The sequence below is a fragment of the Triticum dicoccoides genome, chromosome 4B (assembly GCF_002162155.2).
Source record: "Triticum dicoccoides isolate Atlit2015 ecotype Zavitan chromosome 4B, WEW_v2.0, whole genome shotgun sequence".
NCBI lineage: Eukaryota > Viridiplantae > Streptophyta > Magnoliopsida > Poales > Poaceae > Triticum > Triticum dicoccoides.
In genome coordinates this window covers 250029570-250040028 of record NC_041387.1, presented here as the reverse complement: position 1 = coordinate 250040028, position 10459 = coordinate 250029570, and the positions used below count along the sequence as shown (strand labels likewise).

The 10459-nt window shown below is 42.1% G+C and overlaps 1 non-coding gene across 1 annotated transcript; it reads right to left on the bottom strand.

The window, feature by feature from the left end:
• Positions 1-3387: 3387 nt before the first annotated feature.
• On the bottom strand, positions 3388-3521 carry LOC119296589. Its single transcript, XR_005145317.1, has one exon. It is a non-coding gene; the product is annotated as a small nucleolar RNA snoR80 (small nucleolar RNA).
• Between the last annotated feature and the right edge of the window lie 6938 nt (positions 3522-10459).

Sequence of the window (10459 nt, the reverse complement as noted above, 5' to 3'; positions counted from 1 at the left end):
ACATATAGCAATGATGTGGTTTAGACATACTATTTATTCTAAATTTTTAACAATCAACAGACAGTCGTATTCACAAGGTAAATATGAGATGAGATAGAACAATTACAAAAGGATAGATTCCACCAGTATAGGCAGTCAATCTGTGCGTCGACCGCGTACACGATGCCATCATGCACTATAGCATCAGTCAGAAATGGAGGCTCAACAGAATTGATGATGAGCCATAACCATGTATGGGGATCGAATTCCAGATAGACTAATCCCATGTCGAACAAGGCAATGAGCTTGTAATCCATGTAGTCTTCTGATGGTGATTACGACCTTCAGCAAATAGAGGCTGCACCAAAAGCTTGATGCGTCTCGTGCACCGTAGGCAGGAGCCGCGAGGCTCGATGGCGGTGGTATCCAATGATGGAAGGGTGATCTCTCGCTGGGTGTAGATATCCACGAGATGCCATGGACTACCGGATTGGTGGATGAGGACGACCCAATTGGCCTTCATGCCTGCCCAGTAGTGGCCGCGCATGAAGGACAGGTAGATGGGTAGTGGTAACATGTCGAGGGGCACCATGGCAACCTCCGTAGGATCGTCAAGTCGGTGTTTGGGCCACCCGTGAGGATTGGGCATCAGCAAGCAGGGTGTCTTGAAAAGGGCCGGCCGGTTGCAGACGAGTAGACGGTACAAAGACATCAAGCATGCGGCCAGATGGACGGTGCTAAGCAGGTCCATACGATTGCAGATCTACTCCCAGAGAACATCAGGGAGGGAATTCCAATCGCGGCTCTGCGCATCAGTCGGTTCTGCCATAGGGTTTTTAGGGCGCTGAGTGGTCGGGGTTTCGGTGCCTGCGAGCGATCGAGAAAGTGGATTCGGGCGGGCGTGCGAAGAAGATGGCGTGTGTGGACGAGCAGTGAGTGGGGGATATGGTATGCACGAGCTACCAAGGAAGATGGCGCGGGTGGGCAAGCAGTGAGTGGGGGAAAATGGTGTGCGGCCGACGATGGGGAAGAGAGCAGGAAACAAAAGATAGGAGGAAGAAGAGGGAAAGACAGGGACGAAATTGCATTAAATCTCATTTCTACTAGTACTACTACCAGGATATACCATCCTTCAGAGTGTAAATAGTTAAGATGATGACATGTGGGTCTACCTCAAGAGGTCCCATATGCACTACAAGAAATATGTCAACTTGTGACCACCACTATTGGTCACTGAAAGGTCATGGTTTTTCATTTGCGACCTTTTTGTGACCAAAAACAGAAGGTCAAAAGCTGGCGGTCGTAAACTGACTATAGCGACCTTTCTTCTGGAATGGTCGTAGACGTTTATGACCAAAATATGTCCACTGTGGCGTTTTGGTCACTAGCAACCTCCCCAGGCCACGTAGGCATTCAGCGTGGCAAGCTGATGTGGCACAAGATTTAGCCCGGTCCAATTCGGTTTTCTACATGGGCCTAGCCCAACAATTCGGCCTTTTTACTATATATTTTCTCTATTAATTTTCTCTAGCTACATGGGCCTGGCCCAACAATTTGGCCTTTTTATTTCATGGATCATGGCATTTTTGTGATCTATTTCGTTTTTGGGCCTAAGCCTTTTTATTTACTTGGCTATCGCCTTTTCACAATTGATTCTTTTAGTAATTTTGTTCATTTTTCCTGAATTGTTTGATTTGTGGCCTTTTTAGGGCCCAAATAGTATATGTTTCATTTCCGACATATCAACAACAAAGTAACCAGTATTTTGGTCCAGAGAGCCCCAATCACACAATTTTTCATAAATGGTGACAAAAATGAGTATATTATATATATTACAATCATGCCATAGTTCACATCATCCAGGAATTTAGAACAACTACAAAACTGCTGCTATGAAATACTATAACAGCCATTCACATCACCCAGGAACATATAATTAGCTACAAAGATGAAGCGTTCCCTTTTTCCAACTTCTTGAGCCTGGAGTTCCTGTAAAAGACAGGAAACGATCATTGTAATGGCTATGAATTCAGAATGAAAGCAATATCCTCAAACATACAACAGCTAGGAAAAGAATATTGAACAAAATAATAAACAAATACACAAGCAGCTAGGGGTCGATCCTAATGCCAACAAGCTCTAAGCAGACTCCAAGAAATTGATGGCTCACAATACAATCCTGCTTTTGATAACAAATATTACTAGAATTAAGGCGCAGAACATATTCTAAGCAGTGTTAACATCATGGCAGTAACAATTAACAATAGCTAGCAGTACATCAATCAAGCACAACAAAAGTACAACACCACACTTGGGATCTCGGAGCAAGAAAAAGATCATGTTGCTTAGGAGCTACCACAAATGATACTGATCAAGGGCAAAAACAAGTTGGTATGATATCATTCATTCATTCATTCTCATCACGATCATACATTGAATTCATTAAAGGTTACAGATTCATTTTTTGACATAGCATTGGAAAATCACAAGAATAGTATATGAACCAAAGTGTCTAGATAAGTAGATAACACATGGAGGTCACAATCACATAGCAAAGGAAGAGTGGGACAGACCGAGGACTTACCCTCTGGACAAATCAAAGACTTCACGCTTCCTCTTCCTTGGTGGACAAATCAATTACTTCACTTCCTCTTCCTCATGCACCAACAGAAGACCATCTCAAACACCTTGGTGCCAACAAGAAACTGTACTCACACAGTGAATAGAACAAAAGAATAGAAAGCACACGTATATACTGAACAAAAGCAACAACCAGGAATAGATGACTTAATAGTTCATGTTTGTTAACAAAACAAGTGTGGATATCTCACAGTGAGTTAACTATCTGATGACTTTAGTAAAACACATACTAGCATTTGGTGCTACAAGACACAACAGGAATCCAACTATCCCAACATCCCAACTTGGTAAATCCATGCTGCTAAAAGGCCAATCCTAATCGGGTTGGAACTGGACCTGGTTTTAAACATGTGAGCTACAACTATCGTAATACCACAGCCCAAAAAAACTACAGATCCATCAAACTACTGTTTGTAGGTCTGGCATCAGTGGTGTCACAACGTACAGTCCACTTACAGTCATTTGGGAGAAAATTAAAGTGATAATTAGACGCCATTACAATCTGCTGGTAACTTGCAATATACTTATAGCTACAATGATATCTTACAAGTTACAGTCTAAATACACAAAACTTAAGAACATGCTAATAAATAGACCAACCCCCACATTCCAATAATTCAAACACTCAGCAGTCAAATGTGTATGCGTGTGCATGTAAATGTACCAAGGTTATGCAAAACTATGGTGCATTCAAACTATGAGATCATTTGGTCCGCACATTTAGATCATTTAACACAGAGAAAAGAAAAATAATAGAGGACTGCATATGAATGTATGTGTTGTTTCCAGGATAAGTTGGCACATAGAATGCCACCAATCAGGATATACCACACAATAGAGAATAGCTTGTAGCGTCCGAGACTAATCGCCATGAGGAACACAAATCATCCTCAGGAATTTGTAATGAACGCACATCAATCAAAACAAACATCAGCCAAAGATTCTACATATGAACAGACATAAGCAGGCACCACCATGCATATCAACGGCTAATAGCAGCACACTGGAATTCGATGACACACCACCATATGAACACTTTTAAAGGGACACAAAAAGAATGAACCTGGACACACACTGGCTTAGACCTTAGATACAGGGAATGGATGATCTAAAAAAGGGTACAAAAAGTAACTCGCTCACAATAAATAAATAGGCTAGGATAACCCTAGTCAGGAATCCAGGAATTACATCAAAGCAAGTAAATTCAGCGTTTGATTGAACAGGCATAAAATCAGGAGGCACAATAGTCTTTCAATATCATACTAATGCTAAGTGGGCTAACTAGCGAGTGCACTCACTACTACACATTGCCAAGTGCTGCTGCACTAAGCAACCATGCAGACAAATTAAATTGTACGCTAGCTAGCACCCAACAATTAACAATCAAACAAGACGACTGCTGCACATCCAGGCAAAACCAGCATCGGTGCAAAACCAGCATCAGGTGCAAACCGTGCGCAAGTGCATTGACATCAGTTTCATTAAGTCAATCATATTCATTAGCAAGCTTACATAGGAAGCAACATGAATAATTCATAAGCATGTCATCTCATCGCCAGCAACATGAATAATTCAGGGCCTACTATGCAACACAAGGACATTTCCATTACACATAAGAAGCTGAACATAACACAGCGCATATGCTAAACTCATAAGCATGTCAGGTCTGCTTGCGGCCTAAACAGGTACCTGCAGGAGGCAGGGAGGAGGGAGCGGGCATGCAGACGGGACCTGGAGGGTCGTGTAGTCACGGGCGAGCTTGTATTCCTTGTAAGGAAGTAGCCACCGCTGTCAGCCACCCTGACCCGGCCTAGATGCTGCCGAGCGTGTTCTTGCGGCCACTGCACCACCCACATCCTGAAAAACCAGACACACAACAAAAACGTCAGATCAGAGTCATATACAGTAACTGCATAGCCCTCATTAGAATAACTAGTAAACAGAGTCTGCTCATATACAGTAAGCAGAGCGCTAGAATTTGATCACATACTGGTCACATAGTGGCTTACATAAATTTAATAGTCCAGTAGTGCTGAAGTATAAACAAGGATCCTGAATTATTTCGAGCAATGCTCCTAGATTATGTAGTGAACAAATATCTTGTTATTACAGCCTGCAGGCCACTATCTGTTTTCATTCCCAAATCTGATGCATGGTTTAATTTGCTGGGACATGAAACTGAACAAAACAATTTACTGGAACATGGGTATCTACTAATCATATCTAAATCAACATTTTGATAATAAACCCACTTCCCAACTACTTGTCTACAGTTATTCTACGAGAGTTTGCTCGAAACTAGGCAATGCTATTGAAATAGCCCGAAGTACTGAACATTTAGTCAGTTCCAGGTTAGAATATATCATCTGCCTATCAGTGCATTACTAGTGGAACTAGTAGAATAGCCTGAAGAAAACTTAACCAACATCCGCAGAAATAAATCCAGATCTTGTGGCTAACAACACCGTTTGTATACTAGATAGAGTAGGAGAGACGGGATGCGCGTGGTTGTTACCCCTGTGGATGCAGTCGAAGGCGTCCTCAGTGACCACCTTGCAGGCGCCGACCTGCACACGTACATTGGATCAGAGTCAGACACATTTCAACATACAGACATTGGATGGAAGAGGACGGAGGAAGGGGCGCGTACGGCGCCGACCTTGAGGAAGCCGTCGATGGTGCGGTTGAGGAGCGGGTTCTCGAGGTTGATGGCCTCGATGCTGGAGCAGAGGTGAACGAGGACGACCGCGATGGGGCGGTGCCCTGGTCTCCTCCAGGTCACGCAAGAGAAGAGGGAGGAGGACGTCGATGTGGGATACCGGCCAGCCCCTCCTGCACCAACTCCGGGGACGCCGACGGCGACGAGTGCCGTGCGAGTATGTGGTCGCGGCAGGGCACGCCACTATCCTGGCCGTGGACTGCCTGCCTATGGTCGCCAGGCCGGTGAGACGAGGCGCTGCGCGGCAAAATCCGAAATGAAAAGGGGGGCATGGCAGTGGGAACCGCGTCGAGGTGGGCGGGCGGGCGCACCTGGGACTCGGAGGCGGGGTCGAAGCCGACGAGCGCGAAGTGCATGCCCGCGAAGAGGCGCTCATCGCGTTCGCCGGCGTCGGCACTGTCGTCCTCGCCGTCGTGCGGCCGCATGGAGGGGGATTCGGGTCGGAGGGACGGGGCGACGGGTAGGGTTCGAGGATTTGGGATTGGTCCGTTCGTCGGCGCGCGAGGGTGGGGGCGGCAGCAGTGTGGGAGAAGGGCAGCGAGGTCGCCGGCGGGGAAGCCCAGCGCCGCTGGAGATGAGGCCCGGCGGCAGCCACGGGATTGAGGAAGAGGGCAGAGGAAGTGGGTTGGGCTTGGGAGGGAGACGATGGAAGGGATGGGATCAGGGTGGGCGGCAACGATGATGTGGGAGAGGGGGCTGCTAGGGTTTGGGTTGGGTTGGGTTGAGAGGGGACCTGAGAGACGTTGGATCCGTCGGATGTGGACGATCCAGATCGACTAAGGGGGGGTGATCCGTGTGAAGAGCTCTGATTGGTTCAGAATTTTTTTGATTTAGAATAGTTTCTAAGTACTAAAACTAGGAGGGTTTTGTGAAGTAGCTATCAAAAGTATTTTGCAAAATGGCACAACTAAAATTTTGTATCAATTTAGACCATATTTTATGGATGATAGCCAGTTTGCATGGAATTTTTTATCTTTGTAGCTATTTTTAATCATTATTCGAGTGCCCAAAATGAGTTTTTTTGTGAAGGGCTTACCAAAAAATTGTCGCAAAATTGTACCAAATCAATTTTCTAAAATACTAGGACATATTTAAACCACAATTGACCAAATGGTTGGGTGTAAAAAGTTTTGATCCACCTCTCATGAAAAAGACAAATTCCCGCCGATTCAGCTGGAAGCAGGTCAAATTTGAACTATAGTTGCCTCGTAATTATCTCTTTATTTTTTTCAAAAAACATTTCTAGGTACATAAGTATCTTTTAATCAGAGAAACATCAAAAAAAATTCCAAGATTCAACCACTAGCTAGGAACGGTCAAGCCCGCTGTTTTGACCGCATTTTGAAACGGGCATAAAAAATTAAAAAAAATTAAAAAATTGGAAAACCTTTGCATTGTGTCATTATATGCGACCAAGTTTCCAGGAAAAATAATAAACTTGTAATACGGCAATTATTTTAAAAAAGTGTTCTCAGAAATGAGCTATCATGTGGAAGATTCATGGCTTTCAAGCCAAATGATCAATCTTATGGCCACATTCATGGCATAGTTTGTTCAAATGACCTTATATCGTGCACAAGCGTTCATCTTGGAATGACAAACAATGTTGCCTAAGGAACTTTTCATTTTCTTTGGACGAAAAATTCATTTTCCATTTTCCGAGTGCCCGAAATGAGTTTTTTTGTGAAGGACCTACCATATATTTGTTGCAAAATTGTACCAAATCAATTTTCTAAAATACTAGGATATATTTAAACCACAATTGACCAAATGGTTGGGTGTAAAAAGTTTTGATCCACCTCTCATGAAAAAGACAAATTCCCGCCGATTCAGTTGGAAGTGGGTCAAATTTGAACTATAGATGCCTCGTAGTTATCTCTTTATTTTTTCCAAAAATCATTTCTAGGTACATAAGTATTTATTTAATTAGAGAAACATCAAAAAAATTCCAAGATTCAACCACTAACTAGGAACGGTCAAGCCCGCCGTTTTGACCGCATTTTGAAACGGGCATAAAAAATTCAAAAAATTGGAAAACCTTCGCATTGTGTCATTATATGTGGCCAAGTTTCCAGGAAAAATAATAAACTTGTAATACAGTAATTATTTTAAAAAAGTGCTCTCAGAAATGAGCTATCATGTGTGAAGATTCAATTGCTTTCAAGCCAAATGATCAATCTTATGGCCACATTCATGGCATAGTTTGTTCAAATGACCTCATATCGTGCACAACGGTGCATCTTGGTATGACAAACAATGTTGCTAAGGAACTTTTCATTTTCTTTGGACGAAAAATTCATTTTCCATTTTTTGAGTGCCTGAAATGAGTTTTTTTTGTGAAGGACCTACCTTATATTTGTTGCAAAATTGTACCAAATTAATTTTCTAAAATACTAGGACATATTTAAACCACAATTGACCAAATGGTTGGGTGTAAAAAGTTTTGATCCACCTCTCATGAAAAAGACAAATTCCCGCCAATTCAGTTGGAAGCGGGTCAAATTTGAACTATAGTTACCTCGTAGTTATCTCTTTATTTTTTCCAAAAATCGTTTCTAGGTACATAAGTATCTATTTAATCAAAGGAACATCAAAAAATTTCCAAGATTCAACCACTAGCTAGGAACGGTCAGGCCCGCCGTTTTGACCGCATTTTGAAACGGGCATAAAAAATATAAAAAAATTGGAAAACCTTCGCATTGTGTCATTATATGTGGCCAAGTTTCTAAGAAAAATAATAAACTTGTAATACGGTAATTATTTTAAAAAAGTGTTCTAAGAAATGAGCTATCATGTGTGAAGATTCATGGCTTTCAAGCCAAATGATCAATCTTATGGCCACATTCATGGCATAGTTTGTTCAAATGACCTCATATCATGCACAACGGTGCATCTTGTAATGACAAACAATGTTGCCTAAGGAACTTTTCATTTTCTTTGGACGAAAAATTCATTTTCCATTTTTTCGAGTGCCCCAAATGAGTTTTTTTGTGAAGGACCTACCATATATTTGTTGCAAAATTGGACCTAATCAATTTTCTAAAATACTAGGCCATATATAATGCACAATTGACAAAATGGTTGGGTGTCAAAAGTTTTGATCCACCTCTGGTGAAAAAGACAAATTCCCGTCGATTCAGTTGGAAGCGGGTCAAATTTTAACTGCAGGTGCCTCATAGTTTGCTCTTTATTTTTTCCAAAAATCATTTCTAGGTAAATAAGTATCTATTTAGTCAGAAATACATGGTTTGATGGCGAGACATCGAGGTTTGGACGGTGGCCGAGGGCCCCAACTCTAGAGCGCATACGCTCGCATGCCGCCGCGTGGTCACCGCGTGACCGTGGCGTTGCCATGCGTTCTGGGTGGCCTAGGCATGTCTAGTGGGTTGGGCACTCTCCAGGTAGGTGCTATGAAGAAAATTATAACATAAGATTCTCATGAGGAGACCGAACTATGCTCAAACTTGAATTAGCAGCCAAGTGTTTGATTAGCGGTACGGGAAATGCACATGGCCATTAGGCGTGAGTTTTGGCTGAGGATGATCATATACTAAGAAGAATGTCTTCACAAATTTTTAGGGAAATCAAGAATATATAAATAACACTTCCTTCACAAAGTGCTGCTCTGAACAGAATAGGAAAATGAATATTGTTGAGTTATTCTTGAACTAGGCAAGGAAGGTTTTTGACATATTTGATGAAGATATGATCCAAACAATTTATGAGAATTTTTTGTGAATTTTTGGAATAACAGAAATATAGGTTGCTTCACAACCTAGGGCAAAAATTGACACATGGACATGACACATAGGCAAAACTGATGAGATGGTGCCTAGTCATCACAACCCACCACAATCTACAAGGCTATGGCCATCTATATTGGTCGTTAACAACTAGAAATAAGGCAGCGGACCAGCACTGTTTGCTTTCTGACCATTTTATGTAAGGAAATTACGACCTTTCTGACCAAAATGGTGGCAATGGTTTAGGGTTTGGAGCCCCCCGAATAGCTTTTGACCAATTGGTCTCAAATGGTCATAGATCTATGACAATTCTTCCAGGGTCACTGACAGAAGGTCACTAGTTGACATATTTCTTGTAGTGATGCCAGTTAATGGAAGAGAGAGGTGCGTGGGCGTATTTGCGGAAGCATGCTCCACTGGCAAACATGATGGCAGTACTGGGTAAGGCTGATTTAGCTTATTAATTAAGTGTCCCATCTGTTACAGCATGTATTGTCACTTCACTGTGAAGACTAGTTGAATAGTTCTCCCTGTACGAGATGGGGAATAATGGATCGTCAAGACTTCCTATCTACAGTATCCCTATGCCTCTACTCTCATCCTGTCCAATAAGATGAAACATTGGCCAAGGCACTCGGCGCCAATAATGTACGAGTACTAGTAGTATTTTGTGTCAAATTTTGACCATCTATTTAACTAATAAAATGTTAATGCATTTCACCAAAAATCATATCAATGGATTCATATTTGAACATAGTTTTTAATGGTATAGTTTTTTATGACATGCATTGACACTTTATTAGTTAAATTTATGGTCAAAATTACGAAGGGGACATTAAACCAGGACGGAGCTTTATATACAAGTCAATAAAAAAATCATCAACCAAGGTAGTACTAGTAAATGATGAGTGCCCGAAGATTTTTTTTCTGAAAGTACTCAATAATGGGCTTGTTTTCCTCAATAAAATTGTGTTTACGAACGTATCAATTGGAATGCATGCATGAGGAACAAATGACCAGAACTTTTACATGCATTGGTTAGTTTTCTCTTAATTCTTGCATGCAATGTTTTAATGAAGCTTGAAATATGAACATGTCAATGGGAGGGAGTAAAAGCCTCATGCATGCATGCATGCATACATGCATAATGCAACACTCACACGTGAAAATGCACGCACGCGACACTCATGCATCCATGCGGCACACAGCACACGACACAACACACACGCTCACGCTCAAGTGCTCAACCTACTGCATCTGTCCCTGAAAGACTGTACATATAGAGATTTACACATTGACCATGAGGAACCGGAACTTCATGGCATAATTAATGCTCCAAAGTAGTAGACTTATGTGTGCATGCGGCCATTGAGAGAAG